Source organism: Protopterus annectens, chromosome 10.part0 (genome assembly GCF_019279795.1).
Source record: "Protopterus annectens isolate FY-2018-M chromosome 10.part0, PAN1.0, whole genome shotgun sequence".
NCBI classification, from domain to species: Eukaryota; Metazoa; Chordata; order Ceratodontiformes; family Protopteridae; genus Protopterus; species Protopterus annectens.
This window is the reverse complement of record NC_056744.1, coordinates 1,239,219,413-1,239,237,872: the sequence shown is the minus strand read 5'-3', so window position 1 is coordinate 1,239,237,872 and position 18,460 is coordinate 1,239,219,413. Positions and strand designations below refer to the sequence as shown.

The following is an 18,460-nucleotide window of genomic DNA, read 5'->3' as shown; positions in this document are numbered from 1 at the left end:
TTCATGAGAGGTGTAGACTCTAAAAGTATTCTTGAAGCAGCCACTTTGGTCCTCTTTCCTCACTTTCACAAAACTTACAAACTGGATGTTCAGTGTAGAGCATGCCTTGGATTTTCTAAGACTGTTCTTTGTTGCATTTTAAATTTGGAAGGACTACACCCTTCTTCCCACATGTTAAGAATACTGGAAGAGTGATTTAATGAAGAACATAGTACAATTGTGTAGGTAGCCTTACCATAATAGTAGATGCTTGAAGAGATCACTATTACAGTACCTGTACCCTTCCTCCATCCCCTTTACAGGTATTCTCTTGATGTTTTTCTTGTGGCTGGGGTGAGACATTGTCTAATTGCTTTCCTTTCCCCGCCCTAAAACATTCTGTCCTCTCAAATTAACTGTGCCTTTAATATTTAGTACCTCAGGGTTCAAACATTTCTTTAGAAAGGTAGTCTTCTGTCTAACTTCAATATTATCAGGATAAGAAGACCCTGAAAATTACTCAGATCTGTGTACGTGTTATTCCAACACTCTGGTACATGCCTAGGTAGGGTGGTGTATACCTTGTGGATGAAGGATCTTGAGCTTTAGTAGGGTATTTGATTAACCAGTGGAAAGAGAACTTTGTAGAGAAAATCCCAGATGTTAAGAATACAGGGAACAGTCATTATTTAAACGGCTACAGTCATGGTAAGTTATCTACACAGCTGTGGTGTCTGCAGGAGGATGTCCATCCTCAGCAACATACCTGCCTTCCTTCTTTCATTATCTCAGTCTAAAGGTCTAATTCATGTTTTACCCACTTTACAAATTTATTTATTTTACATTTGTTTACCGGGAAAGTGCGATTGGACACATGTCCTTTTTCAGTGGAGACCCGGGGAGAAAAGCTCCACACTGAACATACAGAAATACAGTATGTCAGTAGTATACATAGGACAAAGAAATTAAAATACTAGCTTAGACACAGTTTGGACAAACAGCTATCCATAAAGGCTAATTAATGGATTACTAAGTTTAGGTAATGCATGATAGGTTTTAACCAAATCAATAAAAATCAAAAGATTAAGCAATAACTAGAGAGACATTACATAGGTTCATAGGTAGGTACTAGGCTATCTGCCCGAGGGCATTTATAAGCCTAGCCAGAGTGTGTCAGCTTTCGCAGCACCATTGATTAATTAACTGAGCCTCTGTCAAGAAGAGCCAATGAAGTGATCCCAGGGGTGTATTTTCTGTTACCCATCCACTCTTCAAGGTTTCTCTTGAAGAGTGTTAGTGAGGGGCTCTTCCTAATGTAGTTAGGAATTTTGTTCCAAAACATGGGGAGTCTTTGTGACAGGAATCTATCCCTCCAGCATGTTCTATTTATTGTTGTGGCGAGGTTTAGCTCACTAGAGCGAGCGGCTCGAAGTGACTTGGATTTCTTTAAGTGGAGCATGTCCATCAATTCTGAGATGGACATGGCTTTGTAAGTCAGGCAGAGATCACCTCTGAGTAAGCGATATGCCACTGAGTACAGCTGGAGTTTTTCCAGTCGGGCTGCATAGGACATATGTTTGAGACCAGTAATCCTCTTGGTGAGGTACTCTTGTGGTCTTCCCAGCTGTTCGAAGTGTCTTGTGAGGTACATCCCAAATGGGGCATTGTACTCTACGATGGGTCTGATGAGTGATGAGTAGAGGGGCACTATAACCTCTTTATTTCTAGATGTGAACCCTTTAGTAATTAGATGGGCTACATAGAAGGATTTCCTAACAACTTTGGCAATGTGATTGTCAAAGGAGAGATTACTATCTACCTGGGTCCCCAGATCTCTTATTATCTCTTCTGTATTAAGGGGGCTGCTACCTATGTGGTAATTCATGGGTGTTTTGTTTTTCCTAAACGGGATGACTATGCATTTTTTGGCATATAGCTTGAGACCATGACTTTGACACCAGGTGTCCGTCTCAGTAAGGCCGTTTTGGAGAATGTCCGTGTCAGCCGGAGAGTGAATTATGGCTCCCAATTTGAAGTCATCAGCAAACTTGTTTAGCCATAGTCCTCCTCTGTTTGCCTGTACTTCTGAAAAGTATATGCCGAACAGTAGGGCTCCCAGGACCGAGCCTTTTGGGACACCACTTGTGACTGGTTTAGAGTCGGACCTGGAGCCCGCTATTCTTAGTGTGAGTTCTGTCTGTATGCCAGTTGCTAACCAGTCTCGTGACGTAGGGGTTTATGTTCAGTCTGGTGAGTTTTTCTATAATTCCCGAGTGGGGAATGGTGTCAAAAGCCTTGGCGAGGTCAAGGTAGGCTGTGTGAACCACCTTCCCCTCATCTATAGCCTTGGTGACTGTCTCGAAGAAGTCAATCAGGTTTAGTAGGCATGATCTGCCCTTAACAAAGCTGAACTGGGTCAGGTCAAGTGTTTGGAGGTTCCCAGTGTCTTTGTTAATGAGTTAAACGATGATGCGCTCCATAGCCTTGCAGACCAGGCTAGTCAGGCTTATGGGGCAATAGTTACCAGGGTCAGTTGTGGCCCCTACTTTGTGGAGCGGAATAACTGTTGCTGTGCACCATTCTATGGGCATGTAGCCTGTGGAGAGGCTGAGGTTGAACAGTGTGTTTAGGTGGGGGGTTAGTTTGTTCTGTAGTTTGTGCAAGACGCAGCCTGAGACACCATCTGGCCCCATTGACGCTGTGCTTTTGGCTTTTGAAAGGGCTGTTTTCACCTGTGCATATGTGATTTCCGAGACACTACACTTTTCCGGTATTTTTGTTGGCCCTTTTGTGGGTGAAAGGAGGTTTGCACTGAATCTGTCTTCCAGGATGTTGGCAATATCAGTAGGTTCAGTATATTTTGTGCTATTTTGCACTAGCTCAGAGCTTATATGCGAGTTGCCACTTATATTCTTGACATAGCTAAAAAGGCTTTGTGGTTATCTTTCGAATCCTTGGCTATTTTTCTTTCGAAGTTAGCCTTGGATGATTTTATGAGGGGCCTTAGTTTCTTACTGATACTGATCACGGATGTCTTTCCTTCTTGGGATTTGCTTTTTTTCTGAACTAGTTTCCTCCTTCTATTGTATAGTCTGCTTATGGCAGGGGTCCACCAGACTGGTTTCCTTCTCTTAGGGGAGTGAGTCTTGGTTTTTGCTAGGGATGGCATGATCCATGCATCCTTGTAGGTGCTCATAGAGTGCATTTGTAAAGGTTCCTGTATCTTGGACACTGTTATCGTTTAGCGTGGGGGCTGTGAAACTTACCACCTCTGTCTTAAGTAAGGTGAAGTTTACTATAGAAAAGTTTTTCAATGTGGTTTCCTTGGTGGTTGTGTAGTGTGGACATCCAGAGTGAGTAGTTTATGGTCTGATCTAGCCAGTGACTGGTTGACCTCTGGTGTGGAACACCTGTCGCCCACGTTGTTGATGACCAGGTCCAATATGTTTTCACCTCTTTTAGGGGAGTTTACCAGCTGATCCAGGGCATTTGAGTTGATAAATTCCAGGAAGCGATGGACCTGGGAGTTTGTACTTGAGTAGTTTTCCCAGTTAATGGTAGGGTAATTGAAATCGCTCAATATCAGGGTGTTCGGTACGACCTTCATGTTTTCCAGTGTCTTCAAAAAGGCAGAGTGGTGGTCTTGGGTCATGGAGGGTGATCTGTAGCAGGCCACAATTTGCGTTGCAGATTTGCCCGATGTTAGTTGCACATGGATGATCTCAGAGGTATCATGCTGCGCCACTAACCTGGAGGTGTAGGTATCCTTGATGAGTATGGATACATCCCCTCCTTTTGTGTTTCAGTCCATGTTCTGTGGCCAAAATGTGTGGTATGAGTTGTAGCCCTGTAGTGCTGGGGTGCTCTGTGGAGCCGTGAACCAGGTTTCAATTACTGCACAGATGTCAATGTTCTCCATACTGAGGAGTGCTTCGAGCGCGTGCATTTTGAGATTTAAACTCCTGGCGCTGAGTCGCATAACCCTCATTTTTTTATTTGTGCTGTTTACGGAGGTGGGTTTGACTTTTGAACCTTGCCTAAAAAAGGCACTATGGGGGCAGCAAGAGCCTTGGCCAGTATTCGAAAGCCTAGGGGTGACAGGTGCAAGCCATCTCTTGCAAAGCAACAAGGCTTGTCGAGCATGTCGTCCCAGGCTGACAGACACTGATCCCCTTTGAATAACACCAGAAGCTTAGCCAATTGTTGAAATTGATCATTTTTTCTTTATACTGCAGTATCATTCTTGGTGAGGGCAGGATGCTACTCAGGGTCAGGGTCATACCCGCCTGGGCTACATGATCAGAGAGCTCTTCCATGTCTCTTTTCATGTAATCCAGGGAGGTACGTCTCAGGTCATTCACACCAACATGAACAATGACAGTCATCATTATATGTTTCTGTATAAATAGAGAGACCAAATATGACATTTGCGAGACTTGCAAATATGACTTGCGAGAGATGCAGCTATTTAGCCAAACTGGAGGCTGAGCTCTCTCAACTCAAGACTGGCAAGACCAGACAGGAGGAGAAGGCAACTACACACACCACAAAACCAGCCTCACATAATGCTACCACACCACTGAATCAAACACATAAACACACAAAGACATACTCGGAGGCTCTGAGTAAAAATTTACCTAAACAGCAGAGGCCTCCAAAGCAGACACCCAAACAACTGCTACCTCAAGACACCCCACAAGCAACACATAAACCACAAAAGCAGTGTGCAAAGCAGTCACAGCCCTTAAGGCCAAATACAACACCAAACATACTTGTCATAGGTGACTCCATAGTCAGACACACTGACGTCCCACTCACCAGGCTGAACAAGGAGAGGGTCACAGTAAGCTACCTATTGGGCGCTAGAATCCACCACATAACACAAGCACTCTGGTCACTCCACGGCAAGTACAAATATGACACAGTCATTGTCCATGCTGGTGTGAACGACCTGAGACGTACCTCCCTGGACTACATGAAAAGAGACATAGAGGAGCTCTCTGATTATGTAGCCCAGGCAGGTATGACCCTGACCCTGAGCAGTATCCTTCCTTCACCAAGAATGATGGCACAATATAGAGACAAGATGATCAGCTTTAACAATTGGCTTAATGTCTGGTGTCATTCAAAGGGGATCCAGTGTCTGTCTGCCTGGGATGACATGCTTGACAAGCCACGCTGCTTCATGAGGATGGCTTGCACCTGTCACCCTGGGATTCCGGATATTGGCTAAGGCTCTTGCCACCCCCATAGTGCCTTTTTTAGGCAAGGCTCAAATTCTAAACCTACCACCCTAGAAAACAAAAATGGGAAGAAACTGAGGGTAATGCTGCTCAATGCCAGAAGTCTAAATCTCAAAATGCACGCACTCGAGGCCCTTCTCAGTATGGAGAACATCGATGTCTGTGCTGTAACTGAAACCTGGTTCAAGGCTCCTGAGAGCACCCCGGCACTATTAGGTTTTACCTCATATCATGCGTTCCAGCCCCAAAACCCGGACCACACCACAAAAGGAGGGGGTGTATCCATATTCATAAAGGATACCCACACCTCCAGGTTGGTGGCAACGCAAGCTTCGGAAACCATCCAGGTGCAACTAACCATAGGAAAAACTGCTGTACAAATTGTAGCATGCTACAGGCCACCCTCTCAAACTCAGGAACCCCACACAGCCTTCCTGAAGACACTGGAGGGTATAAATGTATCTCCAAACACCATCATATTGGGTGACTTCAACTACCCGGATATAGACTGGGAACATTACTCAAGCCCTAACTTTCTAGCCCAACGGTTCCTGGAGTTCATAAATTCAAATGCCATGGAACAGCTAGTCACTGTTCCCATGAGAGGAGAAAATATACTAGATCTCATTATCACAAACATGGGGACAAAATGCTCCACACTGGAAGTATATCCCTCATTGGTGAGATCTGATCATAAACTAATCTCACTGGAAATCCACATCCCGCCCCACCCCAAACAAAAAGACCACAGTGAAGAACTTCTCTAAAGCAAACTTCACACTACTCAAGACTGGTGTGGTATCCTTCAAGGCCCCTGAGCCAGTGGAAACCACAACCCTAGCTGCGGAAGCCCTTACAAATGCCTTCTATGAACACCTCCAGGACTGCATGGATCAGACAATCCCAAATAAAACCAAGACTCTTTCCACAAAGGGCAAACGTCCAGTCTGGTGGACCCCAGCCATTAACAAACTTTACAATAAGAGGAGAAAGCTATTACATGATAGAACAAAATCCATAAAAGGGAAGTCACCCCTGATCATTATTAGTAAAAAATACGAGCACTCATAAAATCAACTAAGGCCAGTTTTGAGAGAAAAATTGCCATGGATTCAAAGGACAATCATAAGGCCTTTTTCAGCTATGTTAGGAACCTGGGTGGAAACTCCCAGATATGCTCAGAATTAGTCCAAAATGATACAAAAATCACTGAACCCACAGACATTGCCAACATACTGGCAGACAGGTTCAGTGCAAACTTCACCCCCCTCTCCCCTAAAGGAGAGATAACTATCCCAGCAGAGTGTAGCCTCCCAGACATCTCAAATGCGCAGGTGAAAGCTGCTCTCTCTAAAGCTAAAAACACAGCATCAATGGGACCGGATGGTGTCCCCAGCTGTGTGCTACACGAGCTAAATGAGGAATTAAACCCGCACATAAGGCAGCTGTTTAATCTCAGCCTTACCACAGGATACGTGCCCAAGGAGTGGCGTACGGCAACTGTGGTCCCACTCAACAAAGGTGGTGCCTCTACGGACCCTGGTAATTACCGCCCCATAAGCTTAACAAGTCTAGTCTGCAAAGCTATGGAGAGGATCATAATGGAGCTCATAAACAAAGATATAGGGGACTTGCAGACATTGGACCCGACCCAGTTTGGCTTCGTCAAGGGCAGATCATGCCTTTTGAACTTGGTTGACTTCTTCGAAACAGTCACCAAGGCCATTGATGAGGGAAAGGCAGTCCATACAGCCTACCTTGACCTTGCAAAGGCCTTCGACACAAAACCCCACTCGGGTATTGTAGAAAAACTTACCAGCTTAAATGTAAACCCATATGTCACAAGATGGGTTGCAAACTGGCTTAAGGACAGAACCCACAGGGTTAGAGTTGCTGGCGCTATGTCAGACTCCAAGCCGGTCACAAGTGGTGTCCCACAGGGCTCGGTCCTTGGCCCCCTATTGTTCGGCATCTACTTCTCAGAAGTACAGGCCAACATGGGAGGACTTTAGCTGACAAAGTTTGAAGACGACTGCAAACTGGGCGCCATAGTGGAAAGTGCATCGGACACGGATATCCTTCAGAAGGGATTCACGGAAACAGATAGCTGGTGCCAGAGCCATGGCCTGAAGTTAAACGCCAAAAAATGTATAGTCATACCCTTCGGGAAAAACAAGGTAACCCCATGCTACCATATAGGTGGCAATCCACTAAGCACAGAAGAGGTTATAAGGGACCTGGGGACCCAGGTTGACAGTGGCCTTTCTTTTGACACTCACATTGCTAAAGTGGTTAGAAAGACCTTCTACATTGCCCACCTGATCATGAAGGGATTCACATCCAGATCTAGTGAGGTCATTGTTCCCCTGTACTCTTCACTTATCAGACCAATGATCGAGTACAGTGCCCCATTCGGGACGTATCTCACCCGACATCTGCAGCAATTGGAGAGACCCCAAAAGTTCCTCACCAAAAGGATAAAGGGACTCCAAAATCTGTCATATGCTGCCAGATTGAAGAAACTCCAGTTCTATTCAGTTGCATACCGTCTGCTCAGAGGTGACATGTGCCTGACATACAAGGCCATGTCCAACCCGGAATTAATGGACATGCTCCACCTCAAAAAATCCAAATCCACCAAAACCACTAGAGCAAGCGACTTAAACCTTAGCACGGATATAAATAGGACGTGCTGGAGGGATAGATTTATCACTCAGAGACTCCCTATGCTGTGGAATAAAATCCCGATCCATGTGAGGCAGAGCACCTCGCTGGCTCTGTTCAAGAGAAATCTTGACCTGTGGATGGGAGATCGTAGGTTTATCCCGGGAATCATCTCTGTGTCACTGCTGGACAGAGGCACAACAAACTAATGGGCACAGTATTTTTTCATATAAGGGGTGGCGTAAGCCACAAATATTTGGGCTAGGCTTATAAATGCCTTAGGGCAGATAGCCTAGTATAAACCTATGAACCTATGACATTACACAATTTTTGAAAATAGTTTACAAGGAAATTGAAATGTGTAGTCTTAATATGTCATCAGCTCTACAGTGGTATAGTATTGTGTAATTTTAGTATGCAAAGAGGTGTAGGTAACAGACAGAGGGAGACGGTGTGGTCAGTAAATGAAGCAAAGGTAGTAGCATAGTCAGAGGGAGAGCTTAGTCTGGAGCAGAGCAAGGACATAGACACTTATTGAATAAGTGTTTTTTTAGCATTGTTTTAAACTGGGTTAGTGATATAACAGCTATGTTTTCCGGTAGTGCATTCCAGATTTCTGCTGTATAATTTGAGAATAGGGACTCTCCTGCTTGATTTTTGATTGTATGGATTTTTATGTGGTGTTTGTTAGTGGAACGTAGCGTTCTTTTAGTGGCATATGGTTGAAATAATATTTGTAGGGCAGGTGTTTTCTCTGGTTCGTAAGGATGTTATGGTCAGTGGTTAACTAGTTGTAGTGAAGGAGGTAGGGGTGCTCTAACGAGTTGAGTTGCTTGAGTGCTATACAATGGTGAGCTCTAGCTAGTAAGTTTGTAGCATATCTGGCAATTTTGTTATAACAGGATTCAAGTTTTGCTAGCTTTGATTTTTTTTTTTTTAGATTTGTCAGTATGGGAGCTGTGTACAGCATTGTGGAGGTTAAGTGAGACTGGGCAATGGTAGCTTTAGTATTTTTACTGAAGTATTGTTAGTTCCTGTACAACATTCTGAGTATTTTGTGTACTTTTTTAATGTTTGGGAAATGTGAATGTCAAATGTTAAGTTGCAATCAATTTCGACTCCTGAAAGTTTGGTGTGTGGTGATGGAGAGATGATGGTTTTATTTAGTGATACAGTGTTGAAAGTGTTAGTGGACAAGGCTGATTTAGTAGGCTGGGAAATCATAAGTTTGTTTTTTGGGGTTTACGATTAGTTGAGAGTTTGTAAGCCAGGTCTCAACTGCTAGAAAGGATTGTTGTGTTAAATTATGAAGTTCTTGAAATGAGGATGCCCACATGTTCTGTATGTCTTGGCACAGAATATGTGGCATTGGGTTAGCATTTAGTAGCCTGGGATTAAATGCCAAGCTGCCTAACACCTGATGGCATTAGTTCTACTGTTATGAAGGTATAGACCTACTCATCCAGATGTGCCCTCATGGTAAGTATATGACTTCCATGTAGAATGTATTGGTGTTAGGATTTCATATTCTGTGTAGTGGTACGACCAGATAACATTTACATTCAACAGTATCTGTTGTTAGAAAAGAGTAAATTGGGTAGGGTGGCAACCTGCAACAATGTAATGATGCTGTAAACATGCATTGTACCTGATTAACTTATACTATGGCTAAGTCTTTTACAATCCCACCTTTTACATGTTTATGCTACAGATAAAGACAGTGCTTCATTTTATTTCTCTTTCTTTTCCAGGTTGAATTGTATTTGGGAATAAATATGCAGTAAGTCAGTCAGAAAACCAAAACTTTCCACTGGACATTTACCTTACTGGAAAGCTGCTACATTAGTAATGACCAAAGGAATAATTACTTGTATTTTCTGTTCTAGTCACCTTTCTATAATATGTCTTTATCAAAAGTATGCCACACATTGTTATACTTGGGTGTGCTGAGGGGTAAGAGCTTTCCAAATCAAGTTCACTTTAATGCAGGTGTGCTGCTGATGCTTGGGTCTTTATTCTTGGCCTGTCTTGGGTGCCTTGAAATAACATTTAGATGCTTCACAGCAGGTTTATGCTGTGTTATGTTTGTTTCATCAAGTATGGTATGAATCTTAAAATAGTTTTTGGGTATTTTTTATTTTGCTGTTATAAATATGCAGTGAAAGGTTTATAAAGATGGTTTTATTTATTTTTGGGAGTCTTTATGGATATTTGTTTGTACATAAATGTCTTCTAATAAGATTAAAAAGTGTATATTAATAAAATATGTGTTAATACCCAGTCTGCTTTTACAATTCGAAGAGCACAGTATTGAGAAATGTCAGTTTCATCAGGTTAAACTTTAAGTATCTCACAGGAAATTAGCTGGTATAGTAATATTTATTATTTGCTCATTTATTTTAGAGAAGTGGGATTCCTGAGTATTAAGTGTAATGGTGCTGGCACAGTTTATGTTTCATATTTTAGGAATGGAATATGCAAAATTCAGATTATGAATGGCATCCTATTTTGAATGTGTATATATGTTGTAAGAATGTTTTCAAAGAAATTGGATGTTTCTTTTCATACTAAATATCGATGTATTTAAAAAATTGAAAATAAGGCCTCTACCCTTGTGCCTTACTTCACCTGTCCATGCTGTTTTGATTGCTCACACTCCTCGGCCTTTGTGCTAATTTTCCGTTTCACAGTTTTTCACGGAATGTATTGTCCAGTCCTGTTTTATTGCTCACACTCCTCTGCCTTTGTGCTAATTTTCAGTTTCACAATTTTTCACGGAATGTATTGTCCAGTCCTGTTTTGTTGCGTGCACACTGCTTTTGTGCTAATTTTCTGTTTCACAGTTTTTCATGGAATGTATTAACTGTAATGCATAGCGGATTATGTTGCAGAATCTGCAGATGCATTTTATTTATTTATTTATTTTACAGTTGTTGCCTGGGAAAGTCCAGCTGGGCACAAAGATCCCTTTTCAGTAGAGGCCCAGGAGAAAAGCTCTAGTACATGCAGTATAAACAAAATCTACATACATATTTTATATGAAAAATATAAATAGTTTGAGGGTCACATTTTTAATTCCTAGGTGCAAAATGCCCTAAAATACTATCCATGCACAGAAGTGTTGGTACCTTGTACCCAGCACCACTGAACTGGTATCACATTTTTACCATAATATAATTTTACAGCCCTCAGTTTGCTTTTTCATATCTGCAAGCATAAATGTGTATGTTATACAGTGTGTTTGCATGTAAGGTGGATGCATGCATTCATTATTGCATGTTCATTGTAGCGTGCCATATCACTCCATAGGTTTTGTAAGAGGGAGGTTTGGCATAATGGTTAAGGTCTTTACCTCAGAACTACAAAGTACCGGGTTTGATTCTGACCTCTGATTATTGGCTAGGCTTATAGTAGTCTGCAGACTAATAGCCTAGTATTTGCCAATGAAAAATAGTGTTGTATAACCTTGACACCAGTTTTATCTTTACAGTTTCATTTTGTATTCTGATGAGCAGAATACTATATTCTCAGAGTTATGATTCCAACAAATAGCTGCAACACTGCTTAAGTAACTTTCACATCTTACATTTGAGTTTTTGGCAAGCTGTTTTTGATAGTATTGTTTTTCTGAAAGTTTACTGTGTCAGGCTGTGTAGCTGTATAGCAGCTGCTCTTCAGCGTGCAGAATCTAGTTGAAAACATGTAGAGAGAGCTTGTCTACTCAACAATTTGTCTGCTGCTGTAAATAAAATGTGTTATGGCAGTCATATATAAAGATTATAAAATAAAATGACTTTTATTTCGTACACTGTCATGGGACCAAATGTACTATGTATGTAAATGGTTTGTCTGTAGGCAGTTTACCGTATGTTTTAAGAAAATGCAGAACTGTGTACAGAGAACATATGCTGATGGCATAAACTTGGTTTTGAATATTCTTTAACTGTTTCCACTTTTGCTAATGGTAAGAAGTCGTGTATTTCAGACTGCCTTTCTGAAACTGCAGTAAATGAAAGCAAGTGGCAAAAATACAAGTTTTGAAATGGATAAAAATTCCAGTTTTAATGTTTCAAGGCTAAACAGCGTACATCACCTCAACATCATTTATTGTGTTTGTCCTTTAACTTGTAACAGGGTTTATGTAAATAATCTGTTTTTTATTTTATGGCTGTAATTCATGGAATGCTACTTTGAAGGTAAGCATAAGGATTGTGGATGTACATTTGTGTAAATATTGTCAGAATCAGTAGATGTTATCCAAAGACTCTGATTGTGTACCCTTAACTTTGTTTAAATTAGTCATTTCTTTTATGCATACAGTTCAGCTTTCATGTATGTTTAACTCTATCTAGGTTGTTTTCTTGTATGTAAGCATTCAGCTCCATATTTTCAGTAACATTCATGCCTATAAGTGTTTTATGTAGTAGATTTGGTTAAGGTACTGATGGAAACTGAGGTGCTATGTTCTTCACGTTAACTGTTGGTTGTTTTAGTCAGTAATGCTAATAGCACACATACAGGTAACCAGTGAGGTGTAGTGGCTGAGTGTAGAACATATTTTGAAGGCCTTCCATAGTGTATAATTTTTGAGATTTGTGTCTTCTGCATCCCCAGTTAGACATGATTATTTAGACATACTCAAAAAACTGGGCATAAGTCCCTACATCACCAGATGGACAGACATTTGGCTCATGGACAGGACACGTGGTTAAAGTTGGTGGATCCAGATCTAGCAATAGGCAAGTTACTAGTGATGTGCCACAAGGCTCAGTGCTGGGACCACTCCTGTTTAGAATATAATTCTCTGAGGCCCAGGCTAATGTGGAAGAGCTCTGGATGACAAAGTTTGCCGATGACTGCAAGCTGGGGACAGTCATCGAATCCCCCAGTGATGTAGATGTCCTTCTGAAGGGTCTAGATCAGACAAATTATTGATGTGAAAAAAATTATCATACCCTTTGGGAAGTCAAATACCTTTGCAAATTACAGCATCAGTAGTACATTCCTAAGAGTAGACTCAGAGGTGAGAGATCTAGGTACACAGATAGATAGTAACCTGAAATTTGACCGCCATGTGTCCTTAGTAGTGAAGAAGCCCTTCTATGTTTCACAACTTATAAGTAAAGCCATAGCTTCCAGATCCAGGGAAATTTTAGTCCGGCTGTACACAGACCACCAGAGACCGACTACCTCCATGTGATATTACTGTTTTGCTTGAAGTATTAACTCATCCTCCCTTTGAACCAACAGTTTCAGCAGATTTGATGTTCCTGTCTTGGAAGACCATTTTCTTGTGACTGTTACATCAGCCAGACAAATTTCAGAGCTACAGGACCTTACTTGCTAACCTCTTTACCTGGTTTTCAACAAAGACCAGAATTTCTGTAATGACTAATGTTTCTTTCCTTCCTAAGACTGCATCTGCATGAAGTTTAAACCAATCCATCAGCCTACCAGTGTTTTTTCCCCAGATTCTGCAACAAAGGTGAATATATTGCGTATGGTGGATGTTCATTGACAACTCCGATTTTATCTCCGTAGAACAAAACACCTCAAGTAGTCTGACCAATTGTTCATTGTATATTCTATACCTAAACTGGGCAAAGAAATTTCTAAGGTTACTCCGGCATGATGGTTATCAGATTTTATTTCCTTTTTGTAGACTAAAAAGGGCTTATCCCTGTTAATGAAGTCCAAAGCTCATTCAACAAGACCAGTAACTATTTCAACATGCTTCATGAAAAGACTTCCATTGATTTTATTTCTACTGTTGCAACTTGCTCAATAGTTCACACCTGTGTGTCTTAACATAAATTGGATGTACAATCTAAATAACATTACTCCTTTGGTTCCACCATTCTCAGGAACTTCCTTCCTTAGTACTACCCAGGTAAAAACAGTTTGGGAATCTGTTCCATATGTTGAATTGGACAAAAATAGAAAACATCAGATACTAATGTAATGTATTTGCCATAACAATGGATCTGTGTTGCCTGATTTTTGCTCAGTTCAACCTCCCTTCTGCCCCCTTGCAAGTTCTCTTGTATTGGCTTCTGATGTCGAATGTGTCTCATGTGGACCATGAACAGTCTGATCTGACTGTAATCACCCTTTAAATTCTTCCTGTTAAGTTAGTACACAACCTTTAAACAAAGGTTATTATATCTCATATATTTAACTGGTGGGTGCAGTGGTTATCATTGCCGCCTCACAGCAAGATGTTCCTCGGCTGGGGTTCCTTCTGTGTGGAGTCTGCATGTCCGTTTCCTCTGGGTGCTCCGGTTTCCTCCCACATCCTAAAGACATACTGTAGGTGGATTGGATACTCTAAATTGGCCCTAGGTGTGAGTGCGTGCGTGTGTGTGCCTTCCATGGAAGGTTGACCGGGCTGGCAACTCAACACCATAAAACTCCACTGCCAGTCATGAGCAGAGAGGTGATCCGCTCTGGCGACCCCTAACCGGGAAAAGCCGAAGAAGATATTTAACTGGTGGGGGAAAACTCAATATGAGGTACTAAGGTAGAATCCAGGGAATTATGGAGTTGGAGCCCTTGATCTGTGAAGCTTCAGAGATGGTGTTGAGGTCGATCTGACAAATCCATATGTTGAACTGAATGAAAATCAGGCAACATGGATCTATTGTTATGGTAAGTACATAGCTTTCATTTCTGTTAAATGTCTAAATGAATTAGAGCAATATTTAACCATTATCCCTGATTTTGGACCTTTGTCCCCATATTAATTTTGTCTTTATCCTTGTTTCTTAAGCAAAGATGTTGAAAGCTTTGCTATGCCACATGAGCAGCTCTGCTAATGCATATTTGTGTTAAGTAAGCTAAAAACTTCCCTGATTTTGCCTATTTTTCGTCTCTTATTCATACAGTGTGTGGTTTTCTGGCAAATCATTGAGGAGTGCAGTCTGTAAATAATGGCAGTCATGGGTGGAGCAGTGGTGCAGCATTTAGTATTGTTTCCTCACAGCAAGAGGTTTTCAAGTTCGATTCTCAGCTGGGGTTCCTTCTGTCTGTATGCACTCCCTGTATTCACATGGGTTTCCTCCAGGTGCTCTGGTTTCCTCCCATATTCCAAAGACATGCAGCAGGTGGGTTGGACACTCTAAATTGGCCCTAGGTGTGAGTGTGTGGTACGGATGAAATGCCGTAGCAGGGCCTATCACCCAGCGGTGTAAACGCTGGCTCTAGATGACTCACTGTTGAAGTGACACCCCGACCCCATATGCAAAAATGGGAAAAGGAGTTGAGGATTGATGGATGGATTTGAATTTCAGATTTCATTTCCTTCAGAAAATGTACAACCTGTTATTTTTACAGCTTTCTAAATATGTGCAAGCAATGTTGATACTCATTACTGTGTGTGCCTTATTTTATTTATTTGCTTTTATTTTTTGAAAGTTGTACATATAAGATGTACACAGAAAAAGTACCTGTAATTGCTAGGGCTGTGGAAGAAAGTGACTATTAGGTGTCTGCATATTGTTGTTGCTTTGAAGCACTGTTGTGATTTGTGTGAAGCAACTTGGAATACTTTGATGTGTGGCTTTTGCTTGTGCAGAACAAAGCTGACGTGTTACATTATCATCATTTTGTCGTAGCCAGGTGTCTGAAGTGTATACAGAAGTGGTTAAAACTGCTAGGTGGGGGGTGGGGTGGGGGTTGTTTGCGGATGAAAGTATCTAACCCTCTTGCTGTTTGCTCAGTTTTAACAATCTTTAGGCTTTACAGGACAAGTATACAATTTAATTAAGGATAGTATTTTATTGTGATTATTGCACATTTTTGCAAAAGAAACTTGAAGTACACTACTGACTATTGTTATTTGCAATCGAATCATATGAGATGAAAAATTTCAGTAGATAAAGGAAATTATTTGGGGAGTGAAATTTGGTGAACATGAAAGTGTAATAGGTCAATGGAGGAAGACACTGGAATAAATGAAACATAGTTTGCTTGGTGGAAATTTTTTTATTCATCATTTCAGGAAAAAGGCATGTTGAATATTTATTTATTATGCAAAATAGCATATTTAGAGGGGATATGTATGTTGAAAAAGAAATATACAAGTTTTTAGTTTAATTTTGGGCCGAAGGCTGAACCCTGTGAGAAGAGGGATAATTTATTTTAAAAGAGAAGGTGGTTTGAATTAAAAAAAAATCCAGTGGTACATTTAGCATCTCTGCATTTATTTTAGATAATGAGTAAGGTAAAAAAAGAGAAAAAGATTGGTAAGGTATTATACGAAAAGCATAGAAGTATAGAAAATGCTTAGAGAGAGAAATGGACAGCATGGAAAAAAGAACATGAGAAAATTGAAAGAAGAGGTGATAGATAACTTGGCTGAATGTAAACTTGGACACCACTTATGCTTAAATGAAGCTTTAGTTTTCAAAGAACCCCCTATCTTTGTGGAAAATAAGACAAGCTTGCAAACCAGTTACTAGTCTGATTTGCAAGCTTATCTTGCAAATCAGACACTCATCTTGTGGAAGTAAGAGTAGTTAGTAACAGCGTTTTCAATGTTAATAACCTCAAATCAGTCTGATGAACTTATTGAAGATCAAGTATTAATTTTTCCAAAACAACATATAGATCCCAGGGAAGAACCACCCACTTTCTGGACAAGTGTGCAGGGGGTGTATATTACGTTATCGAACTTTTAAAAGTTCGAACGTCATATGGTCGAAGCCATATGCTCGAACTTTTAAAAGTTCAAAAAGCTAAAAAAAAATAAACAGAAAAAGCCCCCCTGCACCCCCCACAACCTCCCCGCTCTTTAAATATACCAACTCCAAGATCGCACTACAGAGCAGGAAAGGGAAATCTTCCCATCCGCACTGTATTGAGATCTCTGTTGAAATGTTTGAACTTTTAAAAGATCGATCATATGGTGTCGACCATATGACGTTCGAACTTTTAAAAGAGTCCGGTATGCCCGAGACTCTTTATCGACTAAGGATCCTGCGGATGTCTCTACCTTGGATGGGTTTGGAGCCACTGAGCAGGCACTGGCTTCTGAGGAAGCACTTCACACTACTGATTCTCGACACTGACCGATGACTTCTTTCGCGTCTACCATTCTTTCGAAAACTACCGAGTTTCTAAGGCCCAGGGTATGAACATCACCCAAAAAAAGATAACCCAAGCTCAGGCACCTGCTTCCTTGCCTCAGTCTCAAATGCTTAAAATTGTGGAAGACCTTATAATGCTTATCAGGGGAAGTCAGGCTACCCCTTATAAAACAAAAAAGATGTGTCCCAAGTAGTTTTATCTAAACAGGAGTCCGATGACTCAGATGCATCTAAATATGAAGATATGCAACTCCTCTCTGCTTATGAGGATTCTGATGCAGAGGAATCCATCCCTTCAGCCTTTCCACCCAAGGACCTTTCCTTTGGGGAAACCCTACATACCTTAAGGGATAATTTCCAATGAAAATGTATGAACTACCCCCAGTCAAAAAAGAGACTCAGGGAATTCTTAGATCTTCCACAGCACAGACATCTGGCCATTCCTCCTGTCCTGGATGTTGTGGATGATGTTTTTATGGAATCCAGTTTGACTCCTGACACCCTCCCTCCTGCTCCCAGAAAACCTGAGAGGTACTATAGAGTCCCTGACTCTCACAAATTTATTTTCAAAAATCCTACTGCTGACCCTGAGGTTATCTCTCAAGGACCTAAATGAATTAAAGCAACTTCTGCTAAGAATCCCACCCCCTCAGGTAGGAATTCCCAAGCATTAGACAGATTGGGTAAAAAAATATGCACCTTTGCTACTCTTCCTATTAAAGCACTAAGTTGTCAGATGTTCTTCATCTCACATTGCTGCAGTCCTTACACTTGGGTAGTCCGCTGTCCTCGGTCGGCCCGAATATCAAAGTATAAGGCTGACGTCGGTCAAGGCGCATTAGACTGACATCAGGACGTCAGGGTAGAAATGCGCATGACCGACGTCATATCCTCAGTCTTTTTTGCCGCATGGTCCGATGCAGAAGCAGCGTTGCAAGTGCCGTTCGGCGTTCTGAAATTTTTCGAGTTCGGAGTTTCAGACCGAGTCAAAGTTGGCTAAGTACCCCGCTGGGGAATATTTAGCTTTTTCTTGCCTCAGTGGTTTACGGATGTCAGAAAAAGTGAATAACTGTATTTCTTGTGGGAAACAGATACCGCATAGAGATTATCATACCTTGTGTATTCCTTGTTTAGGGCCTGAGCACGGCGTTGTTGGGTGTCGCTTTTGTGCTAGGTTCAATAAGCGCACTATTAAGAGAAGGTTAGATTGTGCCAGGTTAGTCTTTGGGAAGCGGTGCAATTACACTATGCCGTCGGATGCTCCGGCGTCCGCTTCTTCAAAGAAGCGCAAGGATAAAGCAGCTAAGCCCAGGGTAGACGAGTCGTCCGTGCGGACGCCGGTTCTTTAGAGGTATCGGTGGAGCGGTGGTTCCACCGGAGGTTTCTCTGGAGGCCCAGGGGGAGACCTTGTTATTGCAGGATGTGGCCTCTCAGGAGGCAAGTCAGGCTGAAGGGGCTTCTCAGGTTACTGTACTCCCTCCCTTCCTA

At 41.6% G+C, this 18,460-nt stretch overlaps 1 protein-coding gene across 1 annotated transcript in view; it reads left to right on the top strand.

The window, feature by feature from the left end:
* Nucleotides 1-10,162, top strand: part of CC2D1B (coiled-coil and C2 domain containing 1B) — a 2,494,855-nt gene extending 2,484,693 nt beyond the window's left edge. Inside the window, exon 24 of the mRNA XM_044085963.1 lies at nucleotides 9,638-10,162. The gene's annotated coding sequence lies outside the window, so the exon portion shown is untranslated. The remainder of the gene's footprint in view (nucleotides 1-9,637) is intronic.
* Nucleotides 10,163-18,460: the final 8,298 nt, after the last annotated feature.